Here is a 19,806-nt window from a genome sequence, read left to right as displayed (position 1 = left end):
GAGAACAGTGACCATGACGATGCGAGTACCTCGGTCCCAGAGGATCATGCTGACCACAGCACTTAGCAGAAAGAGTTTGCATATGCCAGTGTGGCGATATGGTAAAGGACAATGTCTTCATACATGTCCAGTGCGGTAATCAGGTGTCGGATCGAACATAGTGGCTCACATACGCCTTACGGGGGGCATACGGCCCAAACAAAGTAAGTGCGGGATCAACACACCGTTACCGAATTCGATTCAAGTATCATGGAAATAACATCTAACGTAGTGTGGCGATATGGCAAAGGACAATGTCTTCATACATGTCCAGTGCGGTAATCAGGTGTCGGATCGAACATAGTGGCACACACACGCTTACGGGGGGCATACGGCTCAAACAAAGTAAGTGTGGGATCAACACACCGTTACCGAATTCAATTCAAGTATCGTTAACACTACGGAGATAACATCTAACATAGTGTTTGAACAAAAGCTCAGTGTGGTATCATGATCCAGAGAACTGAGGGTCGTCCAGGTGCGAGATCGAGAATGGTCCATCATGTCATTACGCCCAGACTGATGATTCACAAAATGCGACTAGCACTTCGAATATCAATCGTAACGTTACGGATTTCCACTCTCTTTTAACTCTTTCTTTATCAAACGTCCGACCAGAATTTTTGCTGTCAAACTGGACCCTTGACCTATTTTGACACTTAACTAAATTGTAAATAACGACAGTTATATCGAATCTAACATTGGGGAAACCCAATATTCTAGATACACCCGAGGACGTGTGATAGTCAGGATGGCCGTGTCGGAGATGAAAGGACACCGGGTCCCCCCCCCCGTTGGAATTATTTGGAAAAGCCCGAATACTGTAGCATTTACGAAATAACCCAGACACAGTCATTCGAAACTTGAGACAATGAGTTTAGGCTCGAGGCGACATCCGGTCGCCGAGCGTGGCCACGGTCACGGGATGAACGTTTCACATAACAGAGACATAAAGTAACATAGCTTTCCTTTAAAGAATTGGCAGTACAGACACTTGACAATAAGACATTCCAACAGCCCCGCAGCTCGCCACACACAGACCCCATTCTTTGGGCCAGATGATCGCCAGATGCCGATGCATCGTTTACAGTTTATGTTCAGATAGCCTGAGGAACCGTTACAAATCTTAGGACTTAGTTAACTAAAGTCCTTCAGACTGACAAACAGTCTTTATTCTATCAGCCTGTAAATCTGTCACCTATTGCGGGAAGTTATGGGAAAACCTGATTTGGTCACGTACGACGTTGCCTGCTAGGAACTCTCTCTCTAGGGCGGCTAGCATCCTTTTCTAACCGCCAACATAGAAATTGACCAATTAACAGCAGCGTCTATTTCCCTCATCCTCCGAGTGGAGGCTTTCTTTGACGAATCCGATGATCTCGTGCCCTTAGGCACACCCCATCATAGTTTTCCTCTGCAGCGTCGTCGCGACGGAGTGTCATTCCTTCCTGGCAATCTCATTAGCTAAGAGTCAATCAAGCGATCCTTGTATCACGAGTAGTAAGTCGAGTCCGACTTAGACTTTGAAGCAAAGTATATTCGTTATCCCGTGGACCGTGGATTCGCTATATCGAACCTAGGGCCATTGTCATTAGCGTCCAGTTACCGCGTCCGCTTGTCAATTTCGTATCAGCCACATTTGTGTAATAAACATCTGTGCGACAACCATGAACAACACTGGTGAAGACTCATTAAACGCCCTTATCGCCAACCCGACATATATAACGTTACACGATAGTACGTAATAGTATATAATGTTGCACGTCATATGGTAATACAATATAACGATATACGTCATTACCAAATAATATATAACGTTATACGTTAGTACGTAATAGTAAATAACGTTATACGTTATAAGGTATTACTACATAACGTTATACGTCATAAGGTAATTCTACATAACGTTATACGATAGTACGTAATAGTATACAACGTTATGCGTTATCACTTAATAGTATAGTACGTTATACATTATTACGTAATAGCATATAACGTTATACGACAGTACGTTATATTATATAACGTTATGCGTTATCACTTAATAGTACAGTACGATATACGTTATTACATAATAGTATATAACCTTATACGTCATTACGTAATAGTATGTAACGTTATACGTTATTACGTAATAGTATAAAACGTTATACGTTATTACCTAATAGTATATAACTTTATACGTTACAAGGTAATAGTATATAACGTTATACGTCATTAGGTAATACTACACAACGTTATACGTCATTACGTAATAGTATATAATGTTATACGTTATTACGTAATAGTATATAACGCTATACGATTTTACGTAATAGTATGTAACGTTATACGTTATTACGTAATAGTATATAACGTTATACGTCATTACGTAATAGTATATGACGTTATACGTTACTACGTAATAGTATATAATGTTATACGTTATTACCTAATAATATATAACGTTATACGTCATTACGTAATAGTATATAACGTTATACGTTAGTACGTAATAGTATATAACATTATACCTCATAACGTCATAGTATAAAACGTTATACTTCATTACGTAATAGTATATAACGTTATACGTTATAAGGTAATAGTATATTATGTTATACGTTATTACGTAATAGTATATATCGTTAAACGTCTTTACGTAATAGTATGTAACGTTGTACGTTGGTACGTAATAGTATATAACGTTATACGTTTTTACGTAATAGCATATAACGTTATACGTCAGAACGTAATAGTATATAACATTATACGTCATAACGTCATAGTATACAACGTTCTACGTTATTACATAATAGTATATAGCGTTATACGTTATTACGTAATATTATATAACGTTATACGACAGTACGTAATACTACATAACGTTATACGTCATTACGTATTAGTATATAACGTTATACGTTAGTACGTAATAGTATATAACATTATACCTCATAACGTCATAGTATAAAACGTTATACTTCATTACGTAATAGTATATAACGTTATACGTTATAAGGTAATAGTATACAACGTTATAAGTTATTACATAATAGTATATAACGTTATACGATATTACGTAATAGTATATAACGTTATACGTCATAAGGTAGTACTGCATAGCGTTATACGTCATTACGTAATAGTACATAACGTTATACGTTATAAGGTAATACTACATAACGTTATACGTCATAAGATTCTACTACATAACAACATACGTCATTACGTAATATTATATAACGATATTCGTTCCTACGTAATAGTATATAACGTTATACGTTATAAGCTAATACTACAAAGCGTTATACGTTAGTACGTAATAGTATATAACGTTATACGTTAGTACGTAATAGTATATAACATTATACGTCATAACGTCATAGTATACAACGTTATACGTTATTACCTAATAGTATATAACGTTATACTTAACAAGGTAATAGTATATAACGTTATACGTTATTACGTAATAGTATATTACGTTATGCGTTAGAACGTAATAGTGTATAACGTTTAAAGGTAACGTTATAAGGTAATACTACATAACGTTATAAGTCAGTAGGTAATACTACATAACGTTGTACGTCATAAGGTAATACTACATAACGTTATACGTCATTACGGAATAGTATATAATGTGATACCCTATTACCTTATAGTATATAACGTTATAACTTATTGCGTAATAGTACATTACGTTATGCGTTAGTACGTAATAGTATATAACGTTATACGTTAGTACATAAAAGTATATAACATTATACGTCATAACGTAATAGTATACAACGTTACACGTTATTACATAATAGTATATAACGTTATACGTTATTACGTAATAGTATATAACGTTATACGAAATTGCGTAATAGTATATAACGTTTTACGTTATTACGTAATAGTATATTACGTTATGCATTAGTACGTAATAGTGTATAACGTTATACGATATTACGTAATAGTATATAACGTTATACGTTAGTACGTGATAGTATATAACGTTATACGTTATAAGGTAATACTACATAACGATATACCTCATTACGTAATACTACATATCGTTATACGTAAGTACGTAATACTATATAACGAGATACGTTATAAGGAAATACTACATAACGTTATACGTTATTACGTAATAGTATATAACGTTATACGTTATTACGTAATATTATATAACGTTATACGACAGTACGTAATACTACATAAGGATATAGGTCATTACGTAATAGTATATAACGTTATACGTTAATAGGTAATAGTATATTACGTTATACGTTAGTACGTAATAGTATATAACGTTATAAGTTAGTACGTAATAGTACATAACGGTATACGTTATAAGGTAATACTACATAACGTTACACGTCATAAGGTAATACTACTTAACGTTATACGTTAGGACGTAATACTATATACGTTATACGTTATTACGTAATAGTATATAACGTTATACGTTAGTACGTAATAGTATATAACATTATACGTCATAACGTAATAGTGTATAACATTATACGTCATAACGTAATAGTATACAACGTTATAAGTTATTACATAATAGTATATAACGTTATACGATATTACGTAATAGTATATAACGTTATACGTCATAAGGTAGTACTGCATAGCGTTATACGTCATTACGTAATAGTACATAACGTTATACGTTATAAGGTAATACTACGTAACGTTATACGTCATAAGATTCTACTACATAACAACATACGTCATTACGTAATAGTATATAACGATATTCGTTCCTACGTAATAGTATATAACGTTATACGTTATAAGCTAATACTACAAAGCGTTATACGTCATTACGTAATAGTATATAATGTTATACGGTAGTACGTAATAATATATAACTTTATACGTTATAAGGTAATACTACATAACGTTATACGTTATAAGGTTATAGTATATTATGTTATACTTTATTACGTAATAGTAAATATCGTTAAACGTCTTTACGTAATAGTATGTAACGTTATACGTTATTACGTAATATTATATAACGTTATACGACAGTACGTAATACTACATAAGGATATAGGTCATTACATAATAGTATATAACGTTATACGTTAATAGGTAATAGTATATTACGTTATACGTTAGTACGTAATAGTATATAACGTTATAAGTTAGTACGTAATAGTATATAACGGTATACGTTATAAGGTAATACTACATAACGTTACACGTCATAAGGTAATACTACATAACGTTATACGTTAGGACGTAATACTATATACGTTATACGTTATTACGTAATAGTATATAACGTTATACGTTAGTACGTAATAGTATATAACATTATACGTCATAACGTAGTAGTATACAACGTTATACGTTATTACATAATAGTATATAACGTTATACGATATTACGTAATAGTATATAACGTTATACGTTAGTACGTGATAGTATATAACGTTATACGTTATAAGGTAATACTACATAACGATATACCTCATTACGTAATGCTACATATCGTTATACGTAAGTACGTAATACTATATAACGAGATACGTTATAAGGAAATACTACATAACGTTATACGTCATTACGTAATAGTATATAACGTTATACGTTATTACGTAATATTATATAACGTTATACGACAGTACGTAATACTACATAAGGATATAGGTCATTACGTAATAGTATATAACGTTATACGTTAATAGGTAATAGTATATTACGTTATACGTTAGTACGTAATAGTATATAACGTTATATGTTAGTACGTAATAGTACATAACGGTATACGTTATAAGGTAATACTACATAACGTTATACGTCATAAGGTAATACCAAATAACGTTATACGTTAGTACGTAATACTATATACGTTATACGTTATTACGTAATAGTATATTACGTTATACGTTAGTACGTAATAGTATATAACGTTATACGTTAGTACGTAATAGTATATAACATTATACGTCATAACGTAATAGTATACAACGTTATAAGTTATTACATAATAGTATGTAACGTTACACGATATTACGTAATAGTATATAACGTTATACGTTAGTACGTGATAGTATATAACGTTATACGTTATAAGGTAATACTACATAACGTTATACGTCATAAGGTAATACTACATAACGTTATACTATAGTACGTAATAGTATATAAGGTTATACGTTACAAGGTGATAGTATATAACGTTATACTTCATTACGTAATAGTATATTACGTTATAAGTTATTACATAATAGTATATAACGTTATACAATATTACGTAATAGTATATAACGTTATACGTCATAAGGTAGTACTGCATAGCGTTATACGTCATTACGTAATAGTATATAATGTTATACGTTAGTACGTAATAATATATAACTTTATACGTTATAAGGTAATACTACATAACGTTATACGTCATAAGGTAATACTAAATAACGTTATACGTCATTACGTAAGATTATATAACTTTATACGTTATAAGGTAATACTACATAACGTTATACTTCATTACGTAACAGTATATAACGTTATACGTTATTACGTAATAGTATATTACGTTATACGTTATTACGTAATAGTATATAACGTTATACGACAGTACGTAATACTACATAACATTATACGTCATTACGTAATAGTATATAACGTTATACGTTATAAGGTAATAGTATATTATGTTATACGTTATTACGTAATAGCATATTTCGTTAAACGTCTTTACGTAATAGTATGTGACGTTATACGTTATTACGTAATACTATATACGTTATACGTCATTACGTAATAGTATATAATGTTATACGTTAGTACGTAATAATATATAACTTTATACGTTGTAAGGTAATACTACATAACGTTATACGTCATAAGGTAATACTAAATAACGTTATACGTCATTACGTAAGATTATATAACTTTATACGTTATAAGGTAATACTACATAACGTTATACTTCATTACGTAACAGTATATAACGTTATACGTTATTACGTAATAGTATATAACGTTATACGTTATAAGGTAATAGTATGTTATACGTTATTACGTAATATTATATAACGTTATACCTTAGTACGTAATAGTATATAACATTATACGTCATAACGTAGTAGTATACAACGTTAAACGTTATTACATAATAGTATATAACGTTATACGATATTACGTAATAGTATATAACGTTATACGTTAGTACGTGATAGCATATAACGTTATACGTTATAAGGTAATACTACATAACTTTATACGTCATTAGGTAATACTACATAACGTTATACGTCATTAGGTAATAATACATAACGTTATACGTCATTACGTAATAGTATATAACGTTATACGTTAATAGGTAATACTATATTACTTTATACGTTAGTACGTAATAGTATATAACGTTATAAGTTAGTACGTAATAGTACATAACGGTATACGTTATAAGGTAATACTACATAACGTTACACGTCATAAGGTAATACTACATAACGTTATACGTTAGGACGTAATACTATATACGGTATACGTTATTACGTAATAGTATATAACGTTATACGTTAGTACGTAATAGTATATAACATTATACGTCATAACGTAATAGTGTATAACATTATACGTCATAACGTAATAGTATACAACGTTATAAGTTATTACATAATAGTATATAACGTTATACGATATTACGTAATAGTATATAACGTTATACGTCATAAGGTAGTACTGCATAGCGTTATACGTCATTACGTAATAGTACATAACGTTATACGTTATAAGGTAATACTACATAACGTTATACGTCATAAGATTCTACTACATAACAACATACGTCATTACGTAATATTATATAACGATATTCGTTCCTACGTAATAGTATATAACGTTATACGTTATAAGCTAATACTACAAAGCGTTATACGTCATTACGTAATAGTATATAACGTTATACGACAGGCCGTAATACTACATAACATTATACGTCATTACGTAATAGTATATAACGTTATACGTTATAAGGTAATAGTATATTATGTTATACGTTATTACGTAACAGTAAATATCGTTAAACGTCTTTACGTAAAAGTATGTAACGTTATACGTTATTACGTAATAGTATATAACGTTATACGTTTTTACATACTAGTATAGAACGTTATACGTTAGTACGTAGGAGTATATAATGTTATACGTTATTACGTAATACTATATAACGTTATACGTTATAAGGTAATATTACATAACGTTATACGTCATAAGGTAATACTACATAACGTTATACTATAGTACGTAATAGTATATAAGGTTATACGTTACAAGGTGATAGTATATAACGTTATACTTCATTACGTAATAGTATATTACGTTATAAGTTATTACATAATAGTATATAACGTTATACGATATTACGTAATAGTATATAACGTTATACGTCATAAGGTAGTACTGCATAGCGCTATACGTCATTACGTAATAGTATATAATGTTATACGTTAGTACGTAATAATATATAACTTTATACGTTATAAGGTAATACTACATAACGTTATACGTCATAAGGTAATACTAAATATCGTTATACGTCATTACCTAAGATTATATAACTTTATACGTTATAAGGTAATACTACATAACGTTATACTTCATTACGTAACAGTATATAACGTTATACGTTATTACGTAATAGTATATTACGTTATACGTTATTACGTAATAGTATATAACGTTATACGACAGTACGTAATACTACATAACATTATACGTCATTACGTAATAGTATATAACGTTATACGTTATAAGGTAATAGTATATTATGTTATACGTTATTACGTAACAGTGTATTTCGTTAAACGTCTTTACGTAATAGTATGTAACGTTATACGTTATTACGTAATACTATATACGTTATACGTTATTACGTAATAGTTTACAACGTTATACGTTAGTACGTAATAGTATATAACATTATATGTTAGTACGTGATAGTATATAACGTTATACGTTATAAGGTAATACTACATAACGTTATACGTCATAAGGTAATACCAAATAACGTTATACGTTAGTACGTAATACTATATACGTTATACGTTATTACGTAATAGTATATTACGTTATACGTTAGTACGTAATAGTATATAACGTTATACGTTAGTACGTAATAGTATATAACATTATACGTCATAACGTAATAGTATACAACGTTATAAGTTATTACATAATAGTATGTAACGTTACACGATATTACGTAATAGTATATAACGTTATACGTTAGTACGTGATAGTATATAACGTTATACGTTATAAGGTAATACTACATAACGTTATACGTCATAAGGTAATACTACATAACGTTATACTATAGTACGTAATAGTATATAAGGTTATACGTTACAAGGTGATAGTATATAACGTTATACTTCATTACGTAATAGTATATTACGTTATAAGTTATTACATAATAGTATATAACGTTATACAATATTACGTAATAGTATATAACGTTATACGTCATAAGGTAGTACTCCATAGCGTTATACGTCATTACGTAATAGTATATAATGTTATACGTTAGTACGTAATAATATATAACTTTATACGTTATAAGGTAATACTACATAACGTTATACGTCATAACGTAATACTAAATAACGTTATACGTCATTACGTAAGATTATATAACTTTATACGTTATAAGGTAATACTACATAACGTTATACTTCATTACGTAACAGTATATAACGTTATACGTTATTACGTAATAGTATATTACGTTATACGTTATTACGTAATAGTATATAACGTTATACGACAGTACGTAATACTACATAACATTATACGTCATTACGTAATAGTATATAACGTTATACGTTATAAGGTAATAGTATGTTATACGTTATTACGTAATATTATATAACGTTATACGTTAGTACGTAATAGTATATAACATTATACGTCATAACGTAGTAGTATACAACGTTAAACGTTATTACATAATAGTATATAACGTTATACGATATTACGTAATAGTATATAACGTTATACGTTAGTACGTGATAGCATATAACGTTATACGTTATAAGGTAATACTACATAACTTTATACGTCATTAGGTAATACTACATGACGTTATACGTCATTAGGTAATAATACATAACGTTATACGTCATTACGTAATAGTATATAATGTTATACCCTATTACCTTATAGTATATAACGTTATAACTTATTGCGTAATAGTATATTACGTTATGCGTTAGTACGTAATATTATATAACGTTATACGTTAGTACATAAAAGTATATAACATTATACGTCATAACGTAATAGTATACAACGTTACACGTTATTACATAATAGTATATAACGTTATACGTTATTACGTAATAGTATATAACGTTATACGAAATTGCGTAATAGTATATAACGTTTTACGTTATTACGTAATAGTATATTACGTTATGCGTTAGTGCGTGATAGTGTATAACGTTATACGTTATAAGGTAATACTACATAACTTTATACGTCATTAGGTAATACTACATAACGTTATACGTCATTAGGTAATAATACATAACGTTATACGTCATTACGTAATAGTATATAATGTCATACGCTATTGCGTAATAGTATATAACGTTATACGTTTTTACGTATTAGTATGTAACGTTATACGTTATTACGTAACAGTATATAACGTTATACGTCATTACGTAATAGTATATAACGTTATACGTTATAAGGTAATGCTACATAACGTTATACGTCATAAGATTCTACTACATAACGATATACGTCATAACGTAATAGTATATGACGTTATACGTTACTACGTAATAGTATATAACGTTATACGTTATAAGTTAATACTACATAACGTTATACGTCATTACGTAATAGTATATAATGTTATACGTTAGTACGCAATAATATATAACTTTATACGTTATAAGGTAATACTACATAACGTTATACGTCATAAGGTAATACTAAATAACGTTATACGCCATTACGTAAGATTATATAACTTTATACGTTATAAGGTAATACCACATAACGTTATACTTTATTACGTCATAGTATATAACGTTATACGTTATTACGTAATAGTATATTACGTTATACGTTAGTACGTAATAGTATATAACGTTATACGTTAGTACGTTATAGTATATAACATTACACGTCATAACGTCATAGTATACAACGTTATACGTTATTACATAATGGTATATAACGTTATACGTTACAAGGTAATAGTATATAACGTTATACGTCATTACGTAATAGTATATAACGTTATACGTTATGAGGTAATACTACATAACGATATACTTCCTTACGTAATAGTATATAACTTTATACGTTATTACGTAATAGTATATTACATTATACGTTAGTACGGAAGACTTTATAACGTTATACGTCATAAGGTAATACTACATAACGTTATACGACCATTAGGTAATACTACGTAACGTTATACGTCATTACATAATAGTATATGACGTTATACGTTACTACGTAACAGTATATAACGTTATACGTCATTACGTAATAGTATATAACGTTATACGTTATAAGGTAATGCTACATAACGTTATACGTCATAAGATTCTACTACATAACGATATACGTCATTACGTAATAGTATATGACGTTATACGTTACTACGTAATAGTATATAACGTTATACGTTATAAGTTAATACTACATAACGTTATACGTCATTACGTAATAGTATATAATGTTATACGTTAGTATGTAATAATATATAATTTTATACGTTATAAGGTAATACTACATAACGTAATACGTCATAAGGTAATACTAAATAACGTTATACGTCATTACGTAAGATTATATAACTTTATACGTTATAAGGTAATACTACATAACGTTATACTTCATTACGTAACAGTATATAACGTTATACGTTATTACGTAATAGTATATTACGTTATACGTTATTACGTAATAGTATATAACGGTATACGTTATAAGGTAATACTACATAACGTTACACGTCATAAGGTAATACTACATAACGTTATACGTTAGGACGTAATACTATATACGTTATACGTTATTACGTAATAGTATATAACGTTATACGTTAGTACGTAATAGTATATAACATTATACGTCATAACGTAGTAGTATACAACGTTAAACGTTATTACATAATAGTATATAACGTTATACGATATTACGTAATAGTATATAACGTTATACGAAATTGCGTAATAGTATATAACGTTTTACGTTATTACGTAATAGTATATTACGTTATGCGTTAGTGCGTGATAGTGTATAACGTTATACGTTATAAGGTAATACTACATAACTTTATACGTCATTAGGTAATACTACATAACGTTATACGTCATTAGGTAATAATACATAACGTTATACGTCATTACGTAATAGTATATAATGTTATACGCTATTGCGTAATAGTATATAACGTTATACGTTTTTACGTATTAGTATGTAACGTTATACGTTATTACGTAACAGTATATAACGTTATACGTCATTACGTAATAGTATATAACGTTATACGTTATAAGGTAATGCTACATAACGTTATACGTCATAAGATTCTACTACATAACGATATACGTCATTACGTAATAGTATATGACGTTATACGTTACTACGTAATAGTATATAACGTTATACGTTATAAGTTAATACTACATAACGTTATACGTCATTACGTAATAGTATATAATGTTATACGTTAGTACGCAATAATATATAACTTTATACGTTATAAGGTAATACTACATAACGTTATACGTCATAAGGTAATACTAAATAACGTTATACGCCATTACGTAAGATTATATAACTTTATACGTTATAAGGTAATACCACATAACGTTATACTTTATTACGTAATAGTATATAACGTTATACGTTATTACGTAATAGTATATTACGTTATACGTTAGTACGTAATAGTATATAACGTTATACGTTAGTACGTTATAGTATATAACATTACACGTCATAACGTCATAGTATACAACGTTATACGTTATTACATAATGGTATATAACGTTATACGTTACAAGGTAATAGTATATAACGTTATACGTCATTACGTAATAGTATATAACGTTATACGTTATGAGGTAATACTACATAACGATATATTTCCTTACGTAATAGTATATAACTTTATACGTTATTACGTAATAGTATATTACGTTATACGTTAGTACGGAAGACTTTATAACGTTATACGTCATAAGGTAATACTACATAACGTTATACGACCATTAGGTAATACTACGTAACGTTATACGTCATTACATAATAGTATATGACGTTATACGTTACTACGTAACAGTATATAACGTTATACGTCATTACGTAATAGTATATAACGTTATACGTTATAAGGTAATGCTACATAACGTTATACGTCATAAGATTCTACTACATAACGATATACGTCAATACGTAATAGTATATGACGTTATACGTTACTACGTAATAGTATATAACGTTATACGTTATAAGTTAATACTACATAACGTTATACGTCATTACGTAATAGTATATAATGTTATACGTTAGTACGTAATAATATATAATTTTATACGTTATAAGGTAATACTACATAACGTAATACGTCATAAGGTAATACTAAATAACGTTATACGTCATTACGTAAGATTATATAACTTTATACGTTATAAGGTAATACTACATAACGTTATACTTCATTACGTAACAGTATATAACGTTATACGTTATTACGTAATAGTATATTACGTTATACGTTATTACGTAATAGTATATAACTTTATACGACAGTACGTAATACTACATAACATTATACGTCATTACGTAATAGTATATAACGTTATACGTTATTACGTAATAGTATATTACGTTATACGTTATTACGTAATAGTATATAACGTTATACGACAGTACGTAATACTACATAACATTATACGTCATTACGTAATAGTATATAACGTTATACGTTATAAGGTAATAGTATGTTATACGTTACTACATAATAGTATATAACGTTATACGTTATTACGTGATAGTATATATCGTTATACGTTATATGGTAATACTACATAACGTTATACGTCATAAGGTAATACCAAATAACGTTATACGTCATTACGGAATAGTATATAATGTTATACCCTATTACCTTATCGTATATAACGTTATAACTTATTGCGTAATAGTATATTACGTTATGCGTTAGTACGTAATAGTATATAACGTTATACGTTAGTACATAAAAGTATATAACATTATACGTCATAATGTAATAGTATACAACGTTACACGTTATTACATAATAGTATATAACGTTATACGTTATTACGTAATAGTATATAACGTTATACGAAATTGCGTAATAGTATATAACGTTTTACGTTATTACGTAATAGTATATTACGTTATGCGTTAGTGCGTAATAGTGTATAACGTTATACGTTATAAGGTAATACTACATAACTTTATACGTCATTAGGTAATACTACATAACGTTATACGTCATTAGGTAATAATACATAACGTTATACGTCATTACGTAATAGTATATAATGTTATACGCTATTGCGTAATAGTATATAACGTTATACGTTTTTACGTATTAGTATGTAACGATATACGTCATTACGTAATAGTGTATAGCGTTATACGATACAAGGTAACAGTATATAACGTTATACGTCATTACGTAATAGTATATAACGTTATACGTTATAAGGTAATGCTACATAACGTTATACGTCATAAGATTCTACTACATAACGATATACGTCATTACGTAATAGTATATGACGTTATACGTTACTACGTAATAGTATATAACGTTATACGTTATTGCGTAATAGTATATAACGTTATACCTTATTTCGTAATAGTATATTACGTTATGCGTTAGTACGTAATAGTGTATAACGTTTAATGGTAACGTTATAAGGTAATACTACATAACGATATAAGTCATTAGGTAATACTACATAAAGTTGCACGTCATAAGGTAATAATACATAACGTTATACGTCATTACGGAATAGTATATAATGTTATACCCTATTACGTAATAGTATATAACGTTATACGTTATTGCGTAATAGTATATAACGTTATACGTTATTTCGTAATATTATATTACGTTATGCGTTAGTACGTAATAGTGTATAACGTTATACGTTATAAGGTAATACTACATAACGTTATACGTCATTACGTAATAGTATATAACGTTACACGTCATAAGGTAATACTACATAACGTTATACGTAATTAGGTAATACTACATAACGTTGTCGGTCATAAGGTAATACGACATAACGTTATACGTCATTACGGAATAGTATATAATGTTATACCTTGTTACGTAATAGTATATAACGTTATACGTTATTGCGTAATAGTATATAACGTTATACGTCATTACGTAATAGTATATAGCGTTATACGATACAAGGTAATAGTATATAACGTTATACGTTATTACGTAATAGTATATTACATTATGCGTTAGTACGTAGTAATGTTTAACGTTTACGTTATAAGGTAATACTACATAACGTTATACGTCATTAGGTAATACTACATAACGTTGTACGTCATAAGGTAATACTACATAACGTTGTACGTCATGGCGGAATATTATATAACGTTATACGTTAGTACGTAATAGTATATAACAATATACCGTTATTACCTATTAGTATAGAACGTTATACATTATTACGTAGTATTATATAATGTTATACGTTAGTACGTAATACTATATAATGTTATACGTCATAAGGTAATACCACATAGCGTTATACGTCATTACGTAATAGTATATAAAGTTACACGTTATAATATAATACTACATAACGTTATATGTCATTTCGTAAAAGTATATATGCTATACGTTAGTACGCAATAATATATAACTTTATACGTTATAAGGTAATACTACATAACGTTATATGTCATAACGTAATACTACATAACGTTCTACGTCATTACGTAATTGTATATATCGTAATACGTTAGTACGTAACAGTATATAACTTTATACGATATTACGTAATAGTATATTACGTTATACGTTAGTACGTGGTATTATATAATGATATACGTAAGTACATAATACTATATAATGTTATACGTCATAAGGTAATACTACATAGAGTTACAGTAGCGGACAAAAGTTTAAGACGAAATGGAAGAAATAAATAATTGATTTACTTTCCATAAAAAATATAAATACGGTGTTCTACTTTTGGTATTAACTAATTGTACATTTGTTTGTACACTTAGAAAAAAAATTTCATTTTGATATTTTGCTCAATAGCTAAGTTATAAAAAAGGAACGAAATCTGTATAATATTTCGTCGGTCAAAAGTTTAAGACTATACAAAAAATATTAATTTTTGGTTAAAAAATATACACAATTTTTGTTTAAATTCAATATTTTGTTCAATATCCGTTATTTCTTATCCCTTCGGTACATCTTCTTGGCATAGAATCTATTAATTTTTTATATTAATCTACCGTAATATTATTCCAGGCTGTTTCAATCGTAGAGTAAAGTTCATTTAAATTTTTCGGTTTATAACCTTGTACTGTCTTTTTTATGATGCTTCACAAATTCTCGATTGGGTTAATGTCTGGTGATTGCGACGGCCACGGCAGCACGGTGATATTTTCTTCTTGAAAAAACTGTTTCACAACCCGAGCCGTGTGCTTCGGATCATTATCATTTTGAAAAATAAAATCATCACTCATATTGTTGCGTGCAAAAGGTAACATTGTGTTCTTGAGTATGTCCTTGTATTGAAAACGGTCCATAATTCCATTGATACGACATATCGGACCAGGGCCGCTTCGAGAAAAACACGCCCACACCATAACGTTGCCACCACCATGTTTAAGAGTTTTTAAAACGCACTGTGTTTTCAAACTTTCGCCAATTCGACGTCTAACGTACCGTATCCCGTCAGAACAGACGCGATTGAATTTCGATTCGTCAGAAAACAATACCTTTTGCCAATCTTCACTTGTCCAATGCTTATGAGCTTTAGCAAATGCAAGTCGTCTTTTTCGATTCCTAGAACTCAGCAGTGGTTTCTTTTGGGGTTTTCGTCCTCTTAAGTTAAAGTCTTCTAATCTTCTCCTAACAGTTCTAGCACTAATTTGTGTATCGTTTTCATAGTTTATCTCCGCAGCAATATTATTTGCACTACGAAAACGATCCTTTTCGCTCAATCGATGAATCCGGCGATCCATTTTCGGTGTTGTTTTCCGTGGTCTTCCGTTTTTCGGTTGATCGCAATACATGCCTGTCTTTAAACATTTATACCAAGCTTGTTTACAAGCTGTTTCTGACCTGTTCACTATATTTGCTATTTCGGTGAAGGTTTTACTTTGCTTTCGCAGCCTTACGATTTGTTCCCTTTCGTTTTCAAGTAAATTCTTTGATTTACCCATAGTCTGTTCCTACCTAAATGAATTTTAAGCAATAAAAGGTACACTAAACAATGATTTTGACATTCCAGAATCAAAATGTTCAAAAACTGTACTCGTACTCACGTTTTACACAGATCGTCTTAAACTAATGTCCACTGTTTCCAAGTGCTAGGCGGTAACTAACTGTTGTAACTCCTACATTGTTTGTATTTAACAACTGACTGTCTGAGGTTACGAAGGTCAAACATACAGCTACGTTATTCCAAAGAGACAAACCGAATAGAAGAACAATATGCGTATAAGATGTTTGTAATCCGGTTTACAAATCATCGTCTTAAACTTTTGTCCGCTACTGTATACGTCATTACGCAATAGTATATAACGCTATGCGTTATAAGGTAATACTACATAACGTTATACGTCATAAGGAAATATTACATAACGTTATACGTCATTACGAAATAGTATATAACGTTGTACGTTGGTACGTACTAGTATATAATGTTATACGTTAGTACATAATACTATATAATGTTATACGTCATAAGGTAATACTACATAGCGTTATACGTTATTACGTAATAGTATATATCGCTATGCGTTATAAGGTAATACTACATAACGTTATACGTCATTACGTAATAGTATATAATGTTATACGTTATTACGTAATAGTATATAACGTTATACGTTTTTACGTAATGGTATGTAACGTTATACGTTATTACGAAATAGTATATAACGTTATACGTTATAAGGTGATACTACCTAACGTTATACGTCACAAGATTCTAATACATAACAATATACGTCATTACGTAATAGTATATGACGTTATACGTTACTACGTAATAGTATATAACGTTATACGTTATAAGCTAATACGACATAACGTTATAAGTCCTTACGTAATAGTATATAATGTTATACGTTAGTACGCAATAATATATACCTTTATACGTTATAAGGTAATACTACATAACGTTATATTTCATTACGTAATAGTTTATTACGTTATGCGTTAGTACGTAGTAGTGTATAATGTTTACGTTATAAGGTAATACTACATAACGTTATACGTCATAAGATGCTACTACATAACAATATACGTTATTACGTAGTAGTATATGACGTCATACGTTACTATGTAATAGTATATAACGTTATACGTTATAAGCTAATACTACATAACATTATACGTCATAAGATTCTAATATATAACAATATACGTCATTACGTAATACTACATATCGTTATACGTTAGTACGTAATAGTCTACAACGTTGTACGTCATACGGTAATACTATATAACGATATACGTTAGTACGTAATATTATATAACGATATACGGTAATGCCTAATATTATAGAACGTTATACGTTAGTACGTAGTAGTATATAACGTTATACGTTATTACGTAATAGTATATAACGTTATACGTTATTTCCTAATAGTATAGAACGTTATACGTTAGTACGTACTATTATGTAATGTTATAAGATAGTACGTAATACTATATAACGTTATACGTTATAAGGAAATACTACATAACGTTATACGTCATAAGATTCTAATATATAACAATATACGTCATTACGTAATACTACATATCGTTATTCGTTAGTACGTAATAGTCTACAACGTTGTACGTCATACGGTAATACTATATAACGATATACGTTAGTACGTAACATTATATAACGATATACGGTAATACCTAATATTATAGAACGTTATACGTTAGTACGTAGTAGTATATAACGTTATACGTTATTACGTAATAGTATATAACGTTATACGTTATTTCCTAATAGTATAGAACGTTATACGTTAGTACGTACTATTATGTAATGTTATAAGATAGTACGTAATACTATATAACGTTATACGTTATAAGGAAATACTATATAACGTTATACGTCATTATGTAATACTACATAACGTTATACGTCATAAGGAAATACTACATAACGTTATACGTCATTACGAAATAGTATATAACGTTATACGTAGGTACGTAATAGTATATTACGTTATGCGTTAGTACGTAATAGTATAAAACGTTATACGTTATAAGAGAATACTACATGACGTTATATGGCATAACGTAATACTACATAACATTCTACGTCATTACGTAATTGTATATAACGTAATACGTTAGTACGTAATAGTATATAACTTTATACGTTATTACGTAATAGTATATTACGTTATACGTTAGTACGTAGTATTATATAATGATATACGTTAGTACATAATACTATATAATGTTATACGTCATGAGGTAATACTACATAGCGTTATACGTCACTACGTAATAGTATATAACGCTATGCGTTA

This window comes from Bombus pascuorum, chromosome 11 (assembly GCF_905332965.1).
Source record: "Bombus pascuorum chromosome 11, iyBomPasc1.1, whole genome shotgun sequence".
NCBI lineage: Eukaryota > Metazoa > Arthropoda > Insecta > Hymenoptera > Apidae > Bombus > Bombus pascuorum.
Note: the sequence above shows the minus strand (reverse complement) of the source record.